Genomic DNA, 25,723 nt, shown 5'->3' on the forward strand with positions numbered 1-25,723 from the left:
TTCAATATTTTCGTTCCAATCTCTTTTCCATTGTGTAGTGTGTATAAATTTCTGACTGATCCACGACAATCCTCCGATACGTCCTCGACCTGGGGGGCGTGTGTATGTAAATTTATGATGCCTGTACCAGTCCCACGTGGTGCGGTATCAGCACATCACTGACTTGTGTTTTGTATACATGTGTATTGCACTTGTCTGGTTGCAGACCAATACACTTGTGTAAAGCATGTGTGTTATTACCCTTGCATCTATGTTGGGAACCTATTCATATTTGCCCTTTATAAACTTGTACCTTTATAAACTATTAAACTTTATAAAGTCATATTAACCTTAATTAACTAATATTTGTAAAATACCCATAATAAACCACACAGTGTTCATGCAACAGTTTTATTGCAGGAAAAAAAAGTACAAAACTTTTTTTATGGCAGAATATGACAAGTGAAAAAAATAGTACTACACTTTACAGGTGCTAGTGGTTTGTGGCAGAACAGTTCCAAACAGCATACACATTTCAACAACATTTTTCTCAAGGTTTTTAATTTTTTCCTTGATGTCGCTTGGGTTTCTATTCCCTTTTGATTTCTTTACCTACGAAACAAGGAAATAAAAATTGTTTACCATTAAACTTCTATATCTGTAATTTATATCCAACACTAGAAATACTCTCATTTGCTCACCTTGCACACTGCTCAAGATCAGTTTATGTTGTGGTCCCTGTGGCGCGGTCACATTTATAGCTGGCTTAACCTCCGTACATTCTGGAAAACAGGCGCCATTTTGGTTAATTATTACGGTACAGGTATGTGCCCAAAGCATTTAGTTGTCTACATATGTTTACTGAAATACCTCCGTGTATGACTTCTTTGATATCTTAGTATTCAACATATTTTTTTTTCTTGTTTGATAGGTGTTACATTAATGGTATCAGTGGTATCTAAACTGGCCTCACCGTTAATTCTTCATTCTGACAAATAAAAAAATATCTATGTTACATATCAGGCGTTTGCAGTGCTTTGTGTGAAACTAGAATGAAATAAAGTCCTTCAAATAGGTACACTACATGTATTACCTTTTTTTAATGTTGTAGTCGTACTGGTCCACTACTTTTACCATCATCTCCACCTCTCTTTCGCTCATTGGCTTTGGTCTTTGTTCTTCATGAGCATCCCCCCCACCTTAACTTTTTCAATTTTTTTTTGCCCTTCTAGCACCATCTCTGACTGTCTCCGTCTCCATAGCTGCAACCCCCACTGACACATTCTACTCACTCGCCATCTTCTTGCGCTCCTCGGCGCCAGACAGTCTCCTGTCATTTTATACACTCGGACATGGGTGTTTGTTTCTGCTGTGAACCAATCAGCGATGATGCCCGCAGAGAATGGAGCATTCCATTACATACGAAGGGATTTTATTATTAGGGAATAATTATTGCATTGCACTTTACAAGTTAAATATTTTATAGGAATGAATGAAGAGACAGTGTTGCCTTCTCTTTTTATGTGGCTTTGGGTGTTAACTATAGTGACAGCTCTGCCCCTTTATGCTAATGTCTTTGGTATATCGTTACATGCCCCGCAAATGTTGCTTCAGTATGTACGAAATTAAAATCATTGCTCACGACAACATGGCAGTATTGTGATTTTGTTTGTCTCTGTACGGCGCTGCGGATGCCTTGTAGCGCCTTATAAATAAATATTAATAATAATAATAAAGTAAAAAGTCGCTAACGGGACGGCCGCTCTTCCCATTATCGTCTAAAACAAGGCTAGTGTATATGCAGTCCATGGACCGAGCGATCGGATGTAAAATCAATCGGCATAAAAAGTTGGTGGAAAATTCTGTAGTGTGTACCCAGCTTTAGGTAGTCTGCTTGTGGACGCCTGGGATGGATACTGCCAAAATTGAGGGGACATGAAACCCTGCCCAGGTCAAGATCCGAGATTCCACTCTCATTGCGCCCACACTTCTGGTCCCACCCTGCCTGTTGACATAAACCACTGCCGTCAGAATGCAGACGGTCCGGGGATCCCTGAAGGATGGTCTGAACTCCTTGTAGGAGCATCAACATGGCCTTCAATTCCAGAATATTGAGCGGGAGGGAGGTCTCCTGATGTGACCAAAGGTCCTGAAGATGGAGATGTAGGACCACAGCCCCCCACCCCTGCAGGCTGGCATCTGTGGTACTACGAACCAGGAACACGGGGCAAGAGAGCTGCCTACCTCCAGGTGGACCTGGACCATCCATCACTGTAGGGTTGCCCTCGGCTTGAGTGAACGCACTGGAAGCAACAGAATCTGAATTGACCATAAGGAATGTTTCGGAGGTTGACACCAGTTTGCCTAGGAGCTGCATGGATGGTTGCGGCAGACCAGAACCTGTATCATTGTGTCCTGCAATGAATGTGCTTTGTGCTTCGGGAGGAATACTTTCTGGTTCTTGGTATCCATGATGAGCCCTAAGAAGGTCATCCTCTGGCAGGGAACTGAGATTTGTGTAGACTTATAATTCGGCCCTGACGCACCAGGATCCTGATGGTAAGCACGAGGTGCTGGTGTAATAGCTGTGCAGAGGTGGCTTTGATGAGAAGGTCGTCCAAATAGGGCACTATTCTCACCCACATGGAACGAAGACAGGCAGCCATTGCCACCATTGTTTTTGTGAACATCCTTTGTACCGTCGACAGGCCGAAGGGTAGCACCCTCAATTGGTACTGGGAAGGGCCCACTGTAAATTGGAGACAGGGGAAATATGTAAATGGGAATATGTAGGTATACATCTGTGATGTTTATCGATGCCAGGTATTCGTGTTCTAACAAACCCAAATATTACCGATCTGCGGGATTCCATGTGAAATCTGTCCACCTGCAGGTGTAAATATAGCTTCTTTAAATTTAGAATGGGTTGGAATGAGCCATCCGGCTGTATCGGCGTCCCAGGACCTCAGCCATAAGGTCCTTCTGGCTGCCACTGCAGATACAAATGATGAAATGGAGGCTCCGTTTTGGGGGGCCTAGTACAGGTATTTAGATTCCTCCTTCTGAGGCAGAGGGGAGAACCGTGGCAACTGCTGGTATCTCTGCCAGCCTAGCGAGCAGCTAAACTAATGTTGCAGCTGATTGCACCAGAGAAGATGCCCACGCCGATTCCTCCACTATAAGAAGTGCAGTAGCCTAGGCATGTAGGGCCTAGGCCCTCATGTCACAGTCAATACAAAGCGCCCCCCGGGTTCTTTTGTTCAATAAATACTTTAACTGTAGTATTTAGCACAGGGTGCCTTTACCTTATCAGACATTTTTCTGACTGGAAATTTTCTCACAGAACAGAATACAAGTACAGGCAGTCACAAAAGACACAAGCTCGATTTAAATACAAGGATACTAACTAATCTATGACAGCAGTCAAAATTAGTATCTTGCAATAACTTTGTGTGATATGTGATAAGTTTTTGTGAGTAGAATCTATAAAATAGTCTATTTGCACAAAACCAGGTTACTAATATACCCCTATCTTTCTATCACAGCACGGTGGCTTAGTGGTTAGCACTTCTGCCTCACAGCACTGGGGTCATGAGTTCAATTCCCTAACATGGCCTTATCTGTGTGGAGTTTGTATGTTTCCCCTGTGTTTGCGTGGGTTTCCTCCCACACTCCAAAAGCATACTGGTAGGTTAATTGGCTGCTATTAAATTGCCCTTAGTCTCTCTCGGGCTGAGTATGTGTATGTTAGGGGATTTAGATTGTAAGCGCCAATGGGGCAGGTACTGAAGTGAATGAGTTCTCTGTACATCGCTGCAGAATTAGTGGCGCTATATAAATAAATGGTGGTGGTGGTGGTGATTATTTGTAGCACCAGCCCTACCCTTCCTGGCTTTCTTTCATATTGATTGGTTTGTGAGTCCTATCTTTGAGTATGTGTGTAGGTTGTCTCCTTAGGTGCGAAACCTTACAGTATCTGTTTTGTATTTTATATTAAAAATAGACCTATTTCTCCCCAACCATTGCTGATACTAAATTAATAGCATTTCTATTCAGTAAATAGGCCTGTCTCCCCCAACCAGCCCCAATATCAATTTAATAGCATTACAAATTTCTCCAATGAGCCCACATAAAAAAGGTGGTTACTTGCAACAATATTGATCTTTTATATATAAATATTTTTCTCTTTATTATCCCGCAATTGCCAATTGAGCTGTTAAGAAGTTTTGTAGACGTTAGTTATAGACATGTGATGTAATGTGACCCCAGCTTAGGAGGGTGGGCTTTTGTGTTTTTGATTTAAAAAAAAAAAAAAAAGTTTGCTTTAAAAAAAATATGTGGTTCCCAATAGTGTACATTTTGGAAATGATTCATGTGATAAGGAGTAGAGAGTCTATAATATGTACTCTGCATTTACCATGTGTCACCTATTTACTTTTACTAATGTCCTTATATGGCTGACTAGAGGTGATCTTTATGGGATTCACTTGCTCCTTGGAATAAATGTGTTAGTGAGACTTTAATGGTTGGCTGAGATTCCTTTATTTATTATCTCCACTTATATGTGTATAACAACTAGTGCAGTTTGTGATTTGGCATTCCACTTAATCATAAAAATTAATGAATCATAATATGTTGGTCAGGATGACACCCAGTTCTCCATTAAAATAGTCTGTTTCATTATTGTTCAGAAGTGCACAGCAAACCATGCAAATGTCTGTTATGCCAGTTCCTGTATTAAAAAGGTCTAGTATTGTGTGCCGACTTGGCACTGGCCGTTCATCGTGTCTGATTGTAAGACTTACAAATATAGTCCTGACTTTGCTAACCTAGCAATGCTGGTGGGATTTGTACTATATATATTTATATATGAAGGTTTTGTAGAAAAAGATATATTATTATGTTGACCTTTGACTGGACGTACAACAGGTGAAGATCTTTTTAAGCTGAATAAATGTATTTTGATGAAAAACACCTAGATTGGTTTTACTGTGTTGGTATTTGCACTGATATCAAATCCATGATAGAAGCAAATGCTGGGCTTATTGCTCATATCCAGAAATTAGCAGTGAACGTATCTTGCACTCACCGCAGTGTTCACAGAAAAGCTCTTGCAGCAAAAGGCATGCCTGAGAAGTTAAAGCGAGTGCTGGACAATGCAGTCAAAATTGTTCATTTTAATAAAATCATGACCCACCAATTCAAGATTATTTACTGTTTTATGTGAAGAAATGAGCAGCTGGCATGTTACTCTGCTACAATCATACACATTGAACGGCCAGTGCCAAGCCGGCACACAATACTAGACCTTTTAGTATGGTGGCTCTCACCAGGCAACGTTCTTGGGCGCTTGTTTTTTTTTTTTTAGATCACCCATTTGACCCCTCTGGCGTAATGAAAGATACTGTATGGTTCCAAGGCTGGCATATTGAGCAGATATTTTTTCCATGAATTAATTAAACGATCCCCTTTTATAGTACTGAATACAATAGTTTTTAATGTGAAAGACAATTGACTCCATGTTAAAAAAAATAAAAAAAATAAATAGCAATTTAAATTTAATGCTTCACTACCAAACATGATTTTGTGACAGAATACGACATACAACTCATCCAAGATTTAAAACGAAACATTACTGAACATCTCAAAAATGTTGTTTATCATTTAGAGAATATTTTCCAGTCATGTCAAACGATAATAATTGGATTCGTAATCCTTTTGATGAGATCAATATCTCCTCAATGTCACAATTGACCGTGAGGGAGCAAGAAACATTATTTGAAATTGCAGCCGATTTAAATTGTAAAATATCTTGCAAAAGTCAGCCATTTCTCAACCTTTGGGTACAAATTAAAAATGAATATCCCCTACTTTCTATAAAATCTATGTTGTTAATGCTACCATTCCCAGCAACCTATTTATGTGAGAAAGCTTTTTCAGCATACGCTTTTTTGAAAATGAAATACCGTAACAGACTTAATGCTGAACCAGACTTGTGACTTCACCTTTCTAATGTTATTCCAGACTTAAAATCCCTCTGCACATCTAAGCAGGCCCAAACATACCACCAGCTTCAGGGTAATAAAATATACTTATTTACATTCAGACTGTTTTGGCTCCAGCGGTTATATATTGTCTGCTGGTGGTTCTTTGTTATTTCACTCGCTTGATTATGCTCTTAACTTCAAGTTTAGAAGAATCAACGTCAGCCCTCCTGTTTTGGAATTTCACCCTTAGTGTTTTTTCTCCCATCTTTTCAGCCCCCCCTGCTATCCTTTTTGTGGGATTGTAAACACTTGCTTTGTGTTCCAGTCCATTCTTTTTCTTTTGGTGACTTTCCATGACCCTGGGAGCACCCCACAGTGGTCTGGGTATTGGAGGATCCTGTTGTAGACAGCAAGGACTGTCCGCTTAAACTGCAGAATACTGAATTGCCAAGCTCTATGTCCAGACCTGGGGGTAAATGTATGATGCTCCGATTTTTTCAACTCGCCGGAAATCGGCGACTTTGCAGGTAAAATTTAAAGCGGCGATGGCTTGTAAAGGCAAGTTTGCCTTTACAAGCCATTCCGCTTCAAATTTTACAAGCCATCGCCACTTTAAATTTTACCTGCAAAGTCACCGATTTCCGGAGCATCATACATTTACCCCCTGGTTTAGAATTCAGGTTAGTGCCTTCTCTATGTGCGCTCCTCTCTATTTGTAGTCTTACAGTTAAATATATAAAATTAACATTAGTTTCTTGCAAAGTAAACTTTAGAAGTCAAGGAATTAATTATTGTAAACTGTCTTAATACCCTTGAGGTTAAGTATTTACTGACTTGTAGATCCCCTGAAGCACTGCAAAACATTTGTAGGTTCTCACGGGAAAAAAACCCAATCTGTAGGGGGTTCCTAGTGTAAAAAAGGTTGAGAAGCACTGGTTCAGGGGTGTGATAGCCTCCTGGCACTTCCTCTCCAGCACTCCAAGAGGCAGCGTTGGTCTCTGCATAGCAACATTACAGAAATCTGTGGTCTGCATTGTAAAGTGTCAGAGATTTTGCATTCCAAAGCCACCAGAGAGAGTATACACTGTAAAACCAAAAGAGATCAGGGGGTAAATGTATCAATCTGCGGGTTCTTCAACACCCGCGTGTTCAGCCTCTTCCGCGATTAAATTTCAAGCGGCGCTGCATTGTAAAGGGTTAACTTCCCTTTACAATGCAGCGCCGCTTGAAATTTAATCGCGGAAGAGGCTGAACACGCGGGTGTTGAAGAACCCGCAGATTGATACATTTACCCCCAGGTGTCCCCTTATCTTTTACATTCCTAGCAATCATCTTATCTACACCTCAATCAATGCCAATATTTGCAGTAACAGTGTCCCCTGTCCCTACCTCGGGACAAGATGTCAGTGGAAGAAAGTGTAGATTCTGATGCAATATTGCTTTTGGCATTATCATCATTACAAGCATCAGGTACAATACGACATTCCCTTTCCCTGTCACATCCTGGTACCTGGGAAAAAACGTGGTTACTCTTGGCAGATTCTGACACAGTAACATATGTGGCATTAACATCATCATTACAGACATACTGAGACAGCATCCTTCCTAAATCTGTCCCCCAGTAACACATTTGCAGGCATATTATCCAATACCCCTACATCTCTTAGACCTCTTCCAGCACTCCAATCAAGGTAAACCTTGGCCACAGGCACAGTAAGGTCAATTCCACCCACCGGAATTGCACAGAAATACACTTTCCTGGAATGAAGTCCTCTAACCCTACCAGTTCTGAACACACTAGCGTAACATCCGCACCAGTGTCTCTTAACCCCACAGTTAGCTTGTCACCCACAGTGACTGGTTTTAGGTTGTCCTTGCTCCATTGGGGTCCAGCAACACACAGGACAGCTGGAGAAGATTGCAGGGAGTGTACCCCCCGCAGAGGAGGGTGAAGTGTTCTTCTTTTCCGGACAAACGGTACTGATGTGCCCCACCTGGTTGCACACAAAACATCGTCAGGTGTCTCCCAAAACAGGCTTTGTCCCAACCATTCCAAAAGGTGTAGAAACAGGGGGTGATGGTGTTGAGGGGGGGTGGCGTTGATCCTCCTGGCCATCCCCCTTTCCAGGCAGACTGCCCTGGCACAAAAGTCCCTCTTTTAGCTGCAGTATACTTGTTAGCCAGTCTAGCTGCTTCCGCAGATGATTCAGGGTACCGATCCACTACCCATTCCTTCACATCAGCTGGGCACAAAGTGAGAAACTGCTCCTAGATCATTAAATCTTTCAGAGCATCAAAGGTGGTGATCTTTAACCCTCCAATCCACTGATTGAAATAAGCAGATAGTTGGGCCACAAGTCCTGAATAAGTGTCAGAGACACTGCATTTTAAATCTCGGAATTTCTGTCTGTGTGCCTCCGGCGTGATATTAAAACGCTGCAACCGGGCACTTTTGATAGCCTCATATCCTACGTCCATTTCAGGTGGAAAATCTGCAAAGGCCTCTAATGCTTTCCTCTCAAACCTGGGGTTAAATACTGTGCCCACTGACCTTTGTGCAGTCCATACTGTCGGCATGTCTTTTCAAATCATCGCAAAAAAGCATCCAAATCCCCATCTTTTTCCAATACAGGGAAATTCTCTGGACGGGGTCTGCTGATACCAGCCTCTCTGGCTTCTGGCTGGCGTTGGAGCTTGGCAAGCTCCAGCCAGGGGAGGGTTGGAAGACTTTAGCCCGGGGGGCAAGCACACAGCACTGGCACATAAATAGCGGCCCATCCTTAAAGGGTGGTTTTTGGTACAATATATATTTATCTATATAAAAAGAGGGTATTTTAGTGTTGCTTAATCCATATATATATTTTTATGCCCAGGCAAAGAGCTGGATTAAGGCTCTGGGGGGCCTGGGCACTTTAGACAGGGTAACTCCCTATGATGTAACATGGTTATCATTTTAGACAAATGCACAGGCAATACTGTGTGCACTACTGTTAGGTGCACATAGTTCTGCCTTCACAAGCAGTACACAGTGAAGTGGGACATACCTGCCAACTGTACTAAGCGAAACAGTCACCCAAATTCGGGACTGTCCCACCAGATTCAGGACAGTTGGCAGCCGGTCCTGCTCTCTCCTACCTGTCTTGTCACTTTCACCACCTGTGGCTGCTGGTATCTTTAGCTCAGTTGCTGCTTGTCTAGATCTTGGAATATTGGATGCCCTATTTGGAAAAGAATGGGTACATGAAATTTAGAAAACTCCAACCAGCCTCAACATTAAAATAATAATATACACGTTTGCTAAATATATCTATTTCCTTCCAAACAACCTTGACATTAAATTAATCGCAATTTAATAAATATACCTATTTCCCCCGAAACAGCCATAGCAATAAATTGAATAGCATTTATGTTTAATAAATATAACCATAACCCACAACCATCCCTGGCACTATATAATTCATATTCACATTTAGTAAATAGCCCTCCTCCCCAAAATTAGCCCCATATTCAATTAATAGCCCAAACCACCCCAGAATTAAATTAAAGGTTCCGTCACCTCACCTAAAATTAATAGGCTCCACTGTTAAATAGCCCCACTATCACCCCACAACTAAATAGCACCCATTAAATAATTAGCCCCACTATTAAATAGCCTACCTCCTACACTATATTAAGACCAATTTCCCACGCTATATTAACATACACCCCCCCTCCACACACACACATTATGCTGCCATGCCCCCCCCTCCCACACACACATTATGCTGCCATGTCGTCATCCCCACACACATTATGCTGCCATGTCCCCACACACACACATTATGCCGTCATGTCCCCCCCCCCCCACACACACTATGCTGCCATGTCCACCCCCACACACACATTATGCTGCCATGTCCACCACCACACACACATTATGCTGCCATGTCCACCCCCACATACACATTATGCTGCCATGTCCCCCCCACACACATTATGCTGCCATGTCGTCGTCCCCCCACACACACACATTATGCTGCCATGTCCCCCCACACACACACATTATGCTGCCATGTCCCCCCCCCCACACACACCTTATACTGCCATGTCCCCCCCCCACACACATTATGCTGCCATGTCCCCCCCACACACACAATGCTGCCATGTCCCCCCCACACACATTATGCCGCCATGTCCCCCCCCCACACACACACTATGCTGCCATGTCCACCCCCACACACACATTATGCTGCAATGTGTGTCCCCCACACACACACACCTTATACTGCCATGTCCCCCTCCCACACACATTATACTGCCATGCCCCCCCCCCCACACACATACATTATGCTGCCATGTCCCCCTCACACACACATTATGCTGCCATGTCGTCGTCGTCCCCACACACACACCTTATGCTGCCATGTCCCCCCCCACACACATTATGCTGCCATGTCCCCCACACACACATTATGCTGCCATGCCCCCCCCCCACACATTATGCTGCCATGTCCCCCCCCACACACACACATTATGCTGCCATGTCCCCCCCACACACATACGTTATGCTGCCATGTCCCCCCCTCACACACACATACATTATGCTGCCATGTCCCCCTCCTTTCACACACATACATTATGCTGCCATGTCCCCCCCACACATACGCACATTATGCTGCCATGCCCCCCCCCACACACCTTATGCTGCCATGTCCCCCCCCCCACACACACATTATGATGCCATGTCCCCCCCACACACACATTATGCTGCCATGTGTCCCCCCCACACACACATTATGCTGCCATGTCCCCCCCACACACACACATAATGCTGCCATGTCCCCCCTCACACACACACATACATTATGCTGCCATGTCCCCCTCCTTTCGCACACATACATTATGCTGCCATGTCCCCCCTCTCACACACATACATTATGCTGCCATGTCCCCCTCCTTTCACACACACACACACACACACAAACGCACATACATACATACATACATACATACATACATACATTATGCTGCCATGTCTCCCCTCCCTCACACACATATATATAATGCTGTCATGTTCCCCCAACACACATATTATTAACATCCCACAGCACTTACCTTGTTTCACACGTTCGCACATGGGACGGCACCTGTCACGTGGTGCGCGTCCCATGTGATTCTCACAAAAGTCACACATAGGGGAAGGAGGGGAGCAGAGGATGGACGGATCTACAGATCCACGGCCAATGAAGGAAGGTGACTGGTTCTGGAGGAGGGGCCAGCCACCAAGAAGGAGACCAGCTCAAAACAGACTTTGTCTGTCCAGCCCGGGAGGCAAGTGCCCCACTGCCCCCCGGCCTAGCCCGCCCCTGGCTCCAGCTCATATCTCCTCTCGGCCTCTCGCTCGGCAGCTTCCCTTTCTGCATGGCGCTCTGCCTGGCACTCTGCTGCCTCCATAGCAGCGCGCTTTTCCACAACCTAGCGCTCTGCAGCTTCCTTAAATTTAAACTGCCATATAAGCTGCATTTTGGTTGCTTTTGCCACCAGTAGGAATTCCTCCATCCTTACATTATGAAATCAGCGTCTTCTTCATCATGCATTTATATGCCGCAGCCATCTCCTCAGTTACTTTGCAAAATAAAAGATAGAAAAGAAAAAACAGAGAGAGGAAAGGGAACTGCTTTGCACGTATGTCTTCAAAATAATAATAAGCACTGAGTTTTGTCCTTGTAAAACTATTGTATTCCTCGCAAGGTTACAATCCGTTTATAAGTGCAAGGGTTAATTGCTTAAACCATGCACTTAATACTCTAAGAAATTAAATAATTCCACCTCTATGCCGCCAATTTGTCACAAACACGCTCTCAGCTGCCTTGACTTTGGGGTGTTTGCTGTATGAGGTCACACACGATTCCAGCCCGCAGTCTCTCTCTACCTATCACACAGGTTATAGACCTACTGAATCGCCTCCACACAGCCCTCTCACACTCCATATACTTCAGGGTTTGCCACCATCTATTGAATACGGGCAATATGACCCCAATATACTGTCCCATACAGCTTCTAGCTACCCATAGGCTAACAAGGCCCACACCAGCAAACAAAGGCTTAACTCTTCACACCTCCAGACTATTACACAAATGTAAATGCAAGCACAAACTAAGCTTGTTAATCAAATGTATCAACAAATCACACACTAACATTCAAAGGGTTAACTTGGTCGAGTTATTTCTTCTTAACAGGCTAATGGATTTGTTAGAGTATCAAGGACGCAACATATTAAATTATAGATTTAATATACAAAAGTATAGGGCATTCAGATATAAAAAATAATTAATAAACAATAAATTGACATAACATACACAAGCAAAAGCAGTTTAGAATAAAAGGAATTGAATTCAGAGCATAACTTAAAAATAAGTGGTATATTCTGGCCAAGGGAACTTGGCTTGGAAGATGGACAGCTTATCAATGTGAATTGATTTCCCAAAAGTCTGACAATTAGCTGTACCTAGTCTCAGCTTTTTAAAGACACTTCCACATTTCTTCCTACCCCCAGGGGTTGTGCCTGTGACACTTTTTCAATCACCATTTGCATGTTGCCTGATTTGCTAACTAATTCTACTATGTGACATAACTTTTCTGTGGTGCGTCACACAAATCCAATTTTATTATTAATAAATCCCCTATGAATTGGTCCATCTTTTGATATCAAACACGCCCAGATATAGTGTAATCATAGAGCTTCTACTCATTTCCTTAACTTCTCTGTGGAGCAGAATTCTGAATTTGACATATGAGTTGCCCTTCATCATGCTATGGAGGAATATGTGGTTGATCATTACTTTTTATTGATTTTAAGTGGCATATTTTAAAACTGAATTATTTTTGTTTATATAAAGTATAGCCAAGTTGGCACATGGCCTCTGTGAACCAGACACCATGCTGAGCAGTTCCTAAAAGTCTATTCAGGTGCCAAACTCCATCCCAGGCCAGGCTATATCTCACAGCAGGGGCTCTTTGAAGCTGCCACAGGTGACACTCCTATCTTCTCACACTGGAACATACAACAGACTTTCTGTCTTCACATTTTACATTGCAGTTATGATTTATCCCTTACTCCCCACAATTATGTGATGGGTTAACTCTTATAAATAACTGTAAGTTCTCTCTGTTCACAACATATTTCTATTATCATAGCTATAGAAAACTTCCATTTTCAACCTTAACAAAAAAAGGTTGCTGGGGTAAGTGAGCAATGCTCAGCTCCCCAGCGATACTGGCTGGCAGTGGTAAGAGGAGTATTACCACTGCCAGGCCACAGAAAGATCCCTCTGCACACTGTAACTGGAAGCCTGAACTTAGGCTTCCAGTTCCAGATTCTTAAAAGAATAGTAATAAAGTTTAAAGAACATGGTAAAAAAAAAATGAATTTTTTTTATATATAAAATAACTTAACAGACCCTCATGTCTACCACATGAAGAGAGAGAGAGTGCAACGGGTGTCCATTGGCTGATAGTGATATCCCCTTAATTATTCCTGAGTAGCTAACATCACTGACATTTCAGTGACTGTGCTATATCAGCTCTATAACTTGACAAACCCTTTTGTTACTATTGCTTTTTAATCTAGCTGTGTACTATACTTCACTCTCTGGTCTCTTGCCTTTAGAATTATTCTGGTATAACAGTGCTTGCCCCTATTAGTAACACCCACCTGTAACTCACAGCACAGCCTCCCCTCTGACATTGGGACCCCCAGAGACTAGCTTCTGAGACTGCTATTTGTTCTGTTAGCAAATAATAGAAGGATTGTTCTCCCTTGGCAGCTGAATGAGCTCTCTGTGTTGAAAAAGAGAGGGCTGGAGAGAGAAAGAGAGATATGAGAGAGGCGGGGCTTGGAGGAATGGAAACATTAAAGGCATGGGGTCAGTGTAAATTCTATGACATTAGGAAGAGAGTGAAACTGCATTTAGCAGCGGGATTCAAGGGTTCTTGTTTTAAATCCTGAGATACCGACATAAATAGTACAACTGCATTTGGCAGAAAAGATAAAAGAGCGATGCGATAAGGGAGGAGAAACACGACCTCTAGAGTGTGTGTGTGAGAGAGAGACGGACACAAGAGAGAGAGAGAGGTTCGGCTCAGAGGAATACGGAACAGACGTTTAGGATAGATCATACAGTAACTCAGTATGATTCTCCCAGTCTTGGCTGCATGGACTTTTGAAAGTATGGAAAGAAATGTCTGACATGAGACATTAGGAGGACCCCGATCTCACAAGAAAACACAAAGCACTCTAGAGACCCCCAGTGGAAGAGGTAAGTGACATCTCTAAACTGCAGAGGTACACGAGTGACTGTCCACAGGTTAATGACCAATAATAAAAGTTGCAGACCAGCACACGTTAATAAGGACATAATAAGGCTTCTTTTGTTGTGTCAAAATACTGTGTAATATAGTATTGTTTGTGTGATATATTCATCATTGTTCACGATCAGCTGAATTATATTGTGCTGTTGGAAGTCTCACAGTCAAACAGAAGAGATTTATGATGACATTAGAAATGAGGATGATTCACGGTAAAAACAAATAAAACCTACTGTCTGCACCTTTTACTGGCTGTGCAGCGCTGCGTGAAATGTTAGTATAATGATAGTAAATACAGAATTACACATTTTGCTTTAAAAAGCTTTTCATGTTCTGTTCTACCCTTATATTTATTTTAGTATACAGTGTTTTACTTAAATGTACTCCAACTTCGTGTACCATTTAATCCACAGGCATGGACAACTGGCTCTCCCACCAGTATAAAGCTACAAGCCACAGGAAAGGCTTGTAGGGCATGCTGGGACTTTTAGTTCCACAACAGCTGGAGAGCCATGGGTTATTTGCATCTTAGCATTATATATGAATCTAACAAATATATACTACCAATTTTACAACTAAGAGGACAAAGTCGTCACTTATAGTGTGCAAAACTAACTAGTTCACACAGGCTTGGTGCAGAAGGGGGCACACATCTACTGTTGCTGTCTGGGCTGGCTTTCTGCTCATAGTGCTGTGGTAGATGAGGACATCAAATTGTCCCACAATGCTGCTTTTTACAGAGTATGTTTAAATATTCACTGCATAGAGTTTCTTATGTACTTGGAGACACAGAAAGTTTTTGTAGCAGAGTGGCGTCATATGTAATATTTAGCTATTACATATACTGCAGTCCTTCTTAATTTTGACACAGGAAGAATGGGGGGTAGCAACGCAACAGGCCATGCGGTAATGATTACCATCATTAATCCTGATGCATGCACTCCAACTCCTGCAGCCAAGACCACGAAGGTCGGCCATGCAGAGCAGCCTTTTGAAGGCAAATATGGAGGAAAGGAGGAAAAAGCGGTAAGGGTTAACGCACCTCTTCGCCGATCCAGTCTGAGAGGAAGTACGCATGCGCAGTGGAACTGAAAGTCCAGACTTGTTTACAAATAGATGAAAAATATTAACAAAAATATATATTTTTGTAATATTAATATTTGTACGATAACAGAAGAAGCATTGTGGCGGTACATTGTGGAAGCTTTCACTGGCTGAGACCTTGATGAATCTGAACGCCGGTGGTGTTCAATTGATGTACAGGGCAGAAATAGGACTTTCCACCCCTCTAATAAATAAAGCCCAAAGTCTTACCGTCAATTCTCTGATTTTCCATATCTGAGAGCTCCTTTTCTGATCAATGTACAATCCCATATGTCAATAAAAAAACACCCAACATTTATTAAAGTTTGAATTAGTTGTAAATAATTTGCTCAGCTTTTATTAAAATAGCTGATAAGAAGACTTAATTGCAGCAAAACAATGAGGGACAAATACACCTCAACCAATTTATTTTTCTACCATTTAACCAGTTTTTGTACTGTGCTCTTTAATGTCACCAATGCGTATTATATATTTGACTTTTTTTTTTCAAAACATTTTATTTGCTTTTTCAAAGAAAAGATATTAGACATCTTGTGATCACTATACAAATGAGTGCTTACTATATAATGGATGAATTATACACTGAGAAAAATGTAATTATAAACATACACAGGAAGTAATCGCATGGAGTGGCATATATCATGTTAGCATTTAAATGGTATTACAATGTTATTGAGCACAAAACACATGATACCCTATAGCAAAATATAACAAAAACAAAACAGGCCTGGGACATTAGATAAATACGCATCAACATAGTAATGCATATAACATCTGAGTAGAAAATGACTGGTGAGGATGATTTTCATCAGGTATAAAATATCACAACCCATTAGCTTTTTGATCTGACGAGGGAGAAGATCCACCCATCCATAACACCTGTAACATCAAGAGGAGGAGGATTAATCCAATGTGAAAGATGCTATGAATGCTTAAGTCATAAAATGTGTCAAACATCCGCCCCTATTTTTCTGTATAAGGACCAAGTAGTGGCCTCATATACCTGGAGTTTAGTGTTTTACTGATTTTCCGATAACGATTCTATGTAGGGACCCTATTTGATCTAAAATTTTCATACTCCCTTCTATATATCGGGAAATGCCGCTCTTCCATCAAAGAAGAGAAACTGCAACAGTTCTGTCTTCACTTCCGTAAGGAAGGGGGAAGAAGAAGAGGTCTATTTATGTAAAATTGCCTTTTTAGCTACAGTGAATATAACAGTTACTGCTGGGATAATGTTAATAAAAGGAAATTTAAAATCCTTCCAAACATCATAATTACATAGATTTATAGGGATAGGGTTTCCGCACAGATCGGTCCCAAATTTTGAGTTCAGAAAGGACAAAATCTTACTCCAGAATCATGTAATATTCCGACCCTCCCAAAAATTAAGATAGAAGGTATCTGAAGAATGTCGGCATTTCGGGCAAGTACCTTGTTCACTAGACACAAAATTTTTCCTCTGTGTTTGTGAAATGTAGGCACGGTTAATCATTTTAATGTGCATTTCTTGTAAACTTGTTGATGTCAAATATTTTAATATTTCATCATCATCATTTATTTATATAGCGCCACTGATTCCGCGGCGCTGTACAGAGAACTCATTCACATCAGTCCCTGACCCATTGGGGCTTACAGTCTAAATTCCATAACATACACACACACACACACACATATACACACACACACACACACACACACACACAGACTAGGGTCAATTTTTTTTATAGCAGCCAATTAACCTACCAGTATGTATTTGGAGTGTGGGAGGAAACTGGAGCACCTGGAGGAAACCCACGCAAACACGGGGAGAACATACAAACTCCACACAGATAAGGCCATGGTCAGGAATTGAACTCATGACCCCAGCGCTGTGAAGCAGAAGTGCTAACCACTTAGCCACCACGTGATTTTATCATGATAAGTTAGCAGAGCTGTAACTAGGCAGGTGCAGGTGCGGTCTGTCGCCCAGAGCGCAAGCCCAAAAGGGCGCAGTGTCCGCCCGCTACCTGCCTCTTTTACTGACAGCTGACAGACCTCAGAATCAGACTGCCGGCCGCATCCAAAATGGCGTCTGGCAACCGGCTCCTCCTCCCGTCTGAACTCTGCCCTCTGCCACTCAGCGTCTGATGTCCTGACATTGCTAGGCAGCAGAGAAGAGCCAGGCAGCGACAGCTTGACAGGAAGGAACAAGAAGGAAGGTAGGACTTCAAGAAAAAGCTTCAGGGGGGAAATGTGTGCTGCTATGATAGAGGGGGGGGGGATATGTGTGCTGCTATGATAGAGGGGGAGGGGAAATGTGAGCTGCTATGATAGAGGGAGGGTGGGATGTGTACTGCTATGATAGGGGGGGTGTGTGCGGCTATAGTAGAGGGTGGAGGGAGGTGTGCTGCTATGATTGCTGGCGGGGAGGATGTGTGCTGCTATGATAGGGTGGAGGGGGATGTGTGCTGCTAGGATAGAGGGTGGAGAGGGATGGGATGTGTGCTTCTATGATGGAAGGGGGGTGTATGCTACATGCTACTATGCTTTATGAGGGAAGGGGGGGGGTGGTATGCTGCCATAATGTGTGAGGGAAGGTGGGGGGGGGGGTGTATGAATATAATGTGTGATATGAGGGTAGGGAGGTTGGGTGTCTTAGTACATGGGTGGGAGGTAGGCTGTTAATTTAATGGTGGTGTTTAGGGGGGACTAATTATTTGATGGGTACTATTTTATTTGTGGGGTGATGGTGGGTCAATTTAATTTACTGACGGGACTTTTTAATTTAATAGTGGGGTCTACTAATTTAAGGTGAGGTGACAGGACCTTTAATTTAACGTTGGGGTGGTTTGGGGCTATTAATTAACTGTTGCACTAAGTTTGGTGAGGAGGGCTATTTATTAAAAGTGAATATGAATTATTTAATTCTGGGGATGGATGTGGGAAATAGTTATATTTATTAAACGTAAATGCTATTTAATTTATTGCTGTGGCTGTTTGGAGGGAGGGAAATAGGTTTATTTATTAAATAGGAATACTATTACTTTAATGTTGGGGATAATTATTAAACGTAGGTGCTATTGGAGCTGGTTGGAGTTTTTTAAATTTCATGTACCAATTTTTTTTTCAAAATACGGCCCCCAACATTCCAGGATCCAGATACTTTCTATACACTGAGGCCATGCTGTGCTGTCCCTGGACATCTTATGGTAAGTAATTTTTCAGAAACTACAGTTACACACACTGAGCACGCACACACACACACACACACAGATACAGATACTGGGCATACATGCACTGGTACATACACTGGACACACACATACAGGAACAGACACTCTGGGCACACACACATACAGTCTTTTGATCAGACTGAAGAAGGTAATGAGGGAGTTTAATGAATATGTATGATATTAATTTATGATGTGGGGATTAATGATTAAACTGGATGAGGGAGTTAATGTTGATAGGAGTTTTATGATGATCCTGAATTTAACAATTTTAAAGAGGGCTTAATTCATGATAAGGGGGTGGTATTGTGAGGCAGTCACAAAAATGCTCTTTGTATTATATGGGGTCACTAGGATAGTATCTGTATTGCGGTCACAAGAATGATCTCTGTATGGTATGGCGGTCATAGAAATGCTATCTGTATAATATGGCGGTCATAGGAATGCTCTTTGTATTGTATGGTGGTCATAGAAATGCTCTCTGTATTGTATGGCGGTCATAGCAATGCTCTCTGTATAGTAGGGCGGTCATAGGAATGGTCTCTGTATAGTATGGCGGTCATAAGAATGCTCCCTGTATTGTATGGCGGTCATAGGAATGCTCCCTGTATGGTATGGCGGACACTAAGATACTCTTTATATTGTATGTATATATATATATATATATATATATATATATATACGTATATATATATATATATATATATATATATATATATATATATATATATATTTAGTATGATGGTGATAAGGGACACAGTGTGATAATGATTGATAATGATTGCTCCATGGCACAGTGGAGGGGAAACTGTGATGGAAGGCACAGTGTGATACAGATGGTACCATTACAATTATGTTTCAAATTGTTTCAGTGAGTTTTATTTCGATAACCAATTAATTTTTTATACAGCTAGCATGTGATAGCTGCATTGAAAGTACTGTGATTCTATGGAGGCTCATTACATAAAAATCCTTACAAAACCAGAACGTGAAGAATGGGGAGGGAGGGCGTTTCAGTGCGGTCTAGAACTTGTAAAGAGCTAGCCACACCCCCACAGTAGGTTGACCACGCCCACTCGACGATTGTCACTCCCACTTAGATGGAGGGCACCAGTGCCCTGTCTAGTTGTTGCACTGTGAGTTAGAAATGCATCTGGATTAGAGTTAGAGGGAATGTCATGACTCCAGGCACTAATCGTATTCCACAGTCTATCCTCATTTGAGTATAGGAGGTCTTGATATAGGTATCTAATTCTGAATTTGTTATTTTTCAAAAAATTAACAAATTATAGCATCCTGTGACAGGATGGACCGCTTACACCATCCTGTCTGTTGTTGCTGGGAACCGCCTGGGCTTACTTTGCCATCGTTCCCATTCGTTATGCCAAATGTGCCCTCTAACTGCAGTAGGAGGGGCTTACAAATGCTGCCACCACTGGACTCCTTACCGGCATCCAGTACCGGGTCTGGGTAACTGATGCTGCTAGTGTACCCCGTTATTGGTGTATTTGGGTTGGTACCCCTGACCTCTTCCTATGAATCAGGGTTGCTACGGATGGATTCCCCTGGCCTATCACACTGGGCGAAGCTGCTGGGTAGCGGGCAGAAATGCTCTGGACACTGCAAAACAAACATACTTCCAATCTCTTATCTATGCAAAGGCTTCTAACCCCAAATGCCTTTCTAACACACTTAAATCTCTTCTCAATCCTCCCACCCTGAACCCTACTTCTACTATCAGTGCCCAGGATCTTGCTACTTCAAGGACAAGATTAATAAGATCAGACTAGAAATGGTATCCTCGTCCTCGACAAGCAATCAGCTCAATTCCTTCCCACCACCCTCTGACACCCTCTCTTCATTTGACCCCACAAATGAAGAGGAAATTTCTACTCTCTTCTCATCTTCTCATCTTCCTACTCTACCTCCTATTTCTTCACAAATTGATCCTATTCCCTCACAAATTGGTAGATCCCTGTCTCCTGAGCTCATTTCACCTTCCCATCACTATACAAGCATGCAGTTATTTACTCCTATTCTGAAAAAACAAGATTCCGACTCAGTCTCTCAAATTACCGTCCCATCTCTCAGTTCCCGTGCCTCTCCAAGCTTCTAGAGAGACTTGCCTACATTCGCCTCACACGCTTAATTTCAGCAACCTGTTGGATCCTCTTCAGCCTGGCTTTCGTTCTCAACACTCCACAGAGACTGCGTTGACCAATGATCTGATCACTGCTAAAACTAAATGCCATTACTCTTCTAATTCTCCTGGATCTCTCGGCTGCATTTGACACCGTTGACCACTCTCTTCTCATACAAACGCTGCAATTCCTAGGTCTTCAAGACACTGTTCTATCCTGGTTCTCATCCTACCTTTCTAATCGCTCTTTCACTGTTAATTTCTCTAGGGCCACCTCTGCTCTGCTTCCATTATCAGTTGGAGTACCGCAAGGCTCAGGGCTAGGTCCTCTGCTGTTCTCTATCTATACCGCTTCTCTTGCAGATCTAATAAGTTCCTTTGGATTTCAGTATCATCTCTATGCGGATGATACCCAAATTTATCTATCCTCTTCTGATATCTCGACATCTGTGTTGTTCCATGTAACTGACTGTCTTTCTGCCATTTCATCTTGGATGTCCTCTCGACAACTCAAACTTAATCTTTCTAAAACAGAGTTAATAATATTCCCACCCACCAAAAAGAGCATACCTGACATTTCTATCTCTGTTGATAACATGACCATAAATCCCACCCCACAAGCTTGCTGTCTAGGTGTAATCTTTGACTCACACCAATCCTTTATTACCCATATTGACTCTATATCTAAATCATGTTACATACATCTAAAAAAACATTTCCAGAATTCGCACATATCTCACACAAGACACTGCAAAAACCTTAATTCATGCACTTATCATCTCCCGCATTGACTATTGCAATTTCCTCCTTACTGGTCTTCCCCAAAACAGACTCAAACCCCTACAATCTATTTTGCACGCAGCAGCAAGATTGATTTTCCTTGCAAATCGTTATTCCTCTGTTGAATCACTCTGTATGTCTCTACACTGGTTGTCTGTTTTCTACCGAATCCAATATAAAATACTTTTACTAACCTACAAGGCCATCAACAAAGCTGCACCAACATACATCTGCTCCCTTGTCACAAAATATCTCCCAACTCGGCAACTCCGTTCTGCACAAGATCTGAGTCTCTCATCCATCCTCATTATATCCTCCCATTCCCGGTTACAGGACTTTTTTTGGGCTGCACCCACTCTATGGAATTCTCTCCCTCGCACAATAAGACTCTCCTCTGGTCTACAAACTTTCAAGCGTTCTCTGAAAACCCACCTCTTCAGGCAAGCTTATAATATTCCTCAGCCACCCTCATAACCTCACTACATTACCCTATTACCACACAATTTCACACAAGACAACTACCCCATGGCCAACATTGATGATTTAGCTTATGAGTCACTTTTACCTTTGCAGTCTGGCTGGACCAAAATGCAAAATGTAGACTTAACCTCATGTATCAAACTCCCATTTTCCCATAGATTGTAAGCTTGCGAGCAGGGCCTTCTCACCTCTTTGTCTATTTTACCCAGTTTGTTTATTAGTTTACTGTGTTTGTCCCCAATTGTAAAGCGCTACGGAATATGTTGGCGCTATATAAATAAATGATGATGATGATGGTACTGGAAAGCAAAACCTCAGAAAAAGCTGGGAATGTATTACAGTTGGGTCTAATTTGTAGGTCATAGGGATAGAGAAGTTTCCAAGCGGGTCTTTGAAGCAAGTTATGTTTATTTGCTCACCCTGGTTGAAGGTACTAGTGAGCAGGTCAAATGAAACAAGAAGAATAATTTTCAATACAAACAGTGCTTGTTTATAACATTTGGACACAGCATCACAAGGTAAGCAGGCCCTCTGAGGTCTTAGCTATTTTTAGTATCAGGATGCAATATGTTTATCCAAACATGGATTTACATGCTATGCAAAGCTAACAATATTTACTCTTATCTGTGATATCCTAAAACTTGCTGTGATTTCTTGCATCTTGTTTCAGACACAGAGAAAATCTAACAGCAAGTCTAATTCAACCTTCCTGTGCCTTCAGGTGCTGGACCCTCACACATCAAAATGTCTAATTAACATGAGATTAACATGGGTCCCATCTGCAAACAGTTGCAGAATACATATTTTCTCCACTTGAGAATTCCCAAAGAAAGTTACAAAACCCCAAACAAGTCATTTCCCTACACCAAGATGCGCAAAAGACTTCCTCAACAAAGGCTTATTGTATCAAATATATACCTCAGAAATACTGCAATTTCTCTAGCAAAATTAAACAACAAAAAAAACGAATTTCCTCCCCTGGTGTCAGAAATAAAGATACACACAATATCAATAATAAGTACATTTGCAATTATATAAATAAGCGCTCTGCGCTATTTCCTTTAAATACATTTATACTATAAGTTATTTACAATTGATCCAGTCACAGTTAATTATACTGTTGGGGGTTAATTTGTGATGGGGAGCTCGATGTTGATGAAGAGGTCATGATGAGGCTGAGATGTTAAGTGATAATGACTGAGGATGAGAGGATTGACTGATCAGGGGGTAAATTATTATTATTAATTTAATTGTGAACTGTAGATTGAAGCTAATTATTTAATGGTGGGTGCTATTAATTTACTTGTGCGGTGATGGTGGGGCTGTTTAATTTAATGATAGGGCCTATTCATTTAATATGAGGTGACGGGACCTTTAATTTAATACTGGGGTGGTTTGTGGATATTAACTGAATGTGGGGCTGAGCTTGGGGAGGAGGACTATTTATTAAATGTCATTATGAATTATTTAATGCCAGGTATGGTTGTGGGAAATTGTTATATTTAGTAAACGTAAATGTTATTAATATATTGCTGGGAGGGAGGGAAATAAGTTTATTTATTACATGGGAGTACTATTTATTTAATGTCAGGGCAGGGTAGAGTGAAATAGATATATTTAAAAAAAATCTATTTATCAAATGTGAATAATTTTAATGCTAGGGCCTCATTATTAAATGTGGGTGCTATTGATTGAATTGCATATACCCATTTTTTTTCCAAATAGGACCCACAACATTCCAGGATCCAGACAAGCAGCAACTAAAGAATCCAGCAGAAAATGACAAGAACAGGTTGGAGAGAGCAGGACAGTCTGCCAACCGTCTTGTATCTGGTCGGACAGTCCCAAATTTGGATGACTGTCTCGTTTAGTCAGGATTTGGTCCAACTGCAAGGACAGTTGGGAGGTATGTCCCGCTTCACACTGTACTGATCGTGAAGGTAGAGTTGCTGCACCTAAGAGTATTGCCTTTCTATTTGTCTAAAAATGTGTCTAAAATGATAACCATATTATATCAAAGGGGCCCCCCAGAGCCTTAATCGAGCTCTGCTTATACCTGTCCCTGACCGCCCGCAAATAAAACCATTTTTTCAGTCGTTTCTGCGATTACATTCAGTCTGAATCTGTACTCAATTGCCTCGAACACTGTACATTGCTTAAGTTAAAACACCTCTTTCCTTCCCCATCACACCTCTTCAGGCATAAGGAATAGTAAGTGCCATAAAGTTGCAAACCTGAATAGCCGTATTTGCGTACATTCAGTTTCTGAGCATGTGCAGTGCAAAAAGGGGGGCTTATTCTGAATCAGGCACAATGTCTTGATTTAAAATACATTGTACCTATAAGTTGGGAGGTACAGTTACCCCTTTACTCCTTTGTTAATTTAAATCATTAGTGCCAGTGTTAAAAATTTGCAGCTGGCCAGGTGAATGCATGGCGATTATTAGGGTATGTACACACAGGCAGGTTTTCATCCATCGAATACGTGTTCTGTTACTTTATCTGAAGCTGACAGCTGCCCACAGTCATAGTTGCCACTGTTATTAATTATTTTCCAGACCTACTGATTAGGCGCAGCCATGTCTGTCACATGCTATACTATATAGGTTAAATGTGAAGACTATAATTTTTTCTTTAATGACATGTTTCTTGAACTTTTATATTTTACTGCATTGTTTTGCATTTTAGTTGCTGCACATCCAGGCAATAACAACAGATAGTGTTTATGGCATCCTATTTAGATAACTAGAGTTACTCTGTGCAGATAAAGAAATATTTAAAAATATAGACTTTTCGTGGGCAAATCTTTAAAATGAGACTCTTTTGGAAAATTAGAGACAGTGAGCAATAAAGAATGAATCTGTTATAATGTGTTCTAAATAAAAGAGAGACCTTGTATTTAAGTAAAGTGAAATGAGGTACTGGTATTGGAGAGCCACTGCTTATATATATATATATATATATATATATATATATATATATATATATCAGTCTTGTTTTGCTGCATCTCTGCTCTCTTTATAGTCAGCACAATCTAAACCAAATCGATACATGCCCTTGATAAAGTCCAGCCCGGACGAAACGCATTGGATCACGTCCACACCCCATTAGGAAACTGTGAACAGTGCGTGTGTTCCACAGTGGAACACACACGATACATCCTCTCCCTCTGCATTTCATTTCTGTGCGGACGATAGCTTTACAGAGGACCTTAACTACATATTGCTGGGTACCCAGTTCAAACACCACACAAAGGAAACAGCAAGTACAACTAACTATCATCAGCTTACATCAGAACTAATTACCATTAATCATAATTGAATGGACGTATGTGATTAAGCTGACCACTTTGAGTCGTTGGTTACTATTTCCATACACCACAGCTCTCTTGTACTTTATTCATCTGTTGACATTACAGCTGGACATATTTGTCTCACAGACACTTGTTGCCCCACACAACGGACATTGTTCTGTTTATTATCAGAATTATAAACTTTATTTGATTATATTTAGCACTGCTTATCAGGACCCTTTAACCAGTAAATGGATTATTGCTGACACTATTCATGCCTCTGGACATTGGACTAGTAATTGCATCAAGTATTGATCAATCTTATTGGTTTCCATACTGTTGATTTTATTTGATTACACCGCTTTATATTAATTAGTTATATTTTATCTTGACACTGTGCTGTT

At 41.5% G+C, this 25,723-nt stretch overlaps 1 protein-coding gene and 1 long non-coding RNA gene across 3 annotated transcripts in view; one reads left to right on the forward strand and one right to left on the reverse strand.

Annotated features, from left to right (window-relative positions):
• Window positions 1-380: 380 nt before the first annotated feature.
• LOC142108528 (uncharacterized) lies at window positions 381-13,787 on the reverse strand. Of its 2 annotated transcripts, XR_012680170.1 has the most exons (4): window positions 13,660-13,787; window positions 850-967; window positions 681-761; window positions 381-591 (listed from the first exon to the last, which is right to left on the reverse strand). It is a non-coding gene; the product is annotated as an uncharacterized LOC142108528 (long non-coding RNA). The 2 variants fall into 2 exon arrangements; XR_012680169.1 differs by lacking the exon at window positions 850-967.
• A 141-nt stretch (window positions 13,788-13,928) lies between these two features.
• The window catches only part of GAL3ST1 (galactose-3-O-sulfotransferase 1), a 67,337-nt gene continuing 55,542 nt past the window's right edge, over window positions 13,929-25,723 (forward strand). Inside the window, exon 1 of the mRNA XM_075213091.1 lies at window positions 13,929-14,263. The gene's annotated coding sequence lies outside the window, so the exon portion shown is untranslated. The remainder of the gene's footprint in view (window positions 14,264-25,723) is intronic.

This window comes from Mixophyes fleayi, chromosome 1 (genome assembly GCF_038048845.1).
Source record: "Mixophyes fleayi isolate aMixFle1 chromosome 1, aMixFle1.hap1, whole genome shotgun sequence".
NCBI classification, from domain to species: domain Eukaryota; kingdom Metazoa; phylum Chordata; class Amphibia; order Anura; family Limnodynastidae; genus Mixophyes; species Mixophyes fleayi.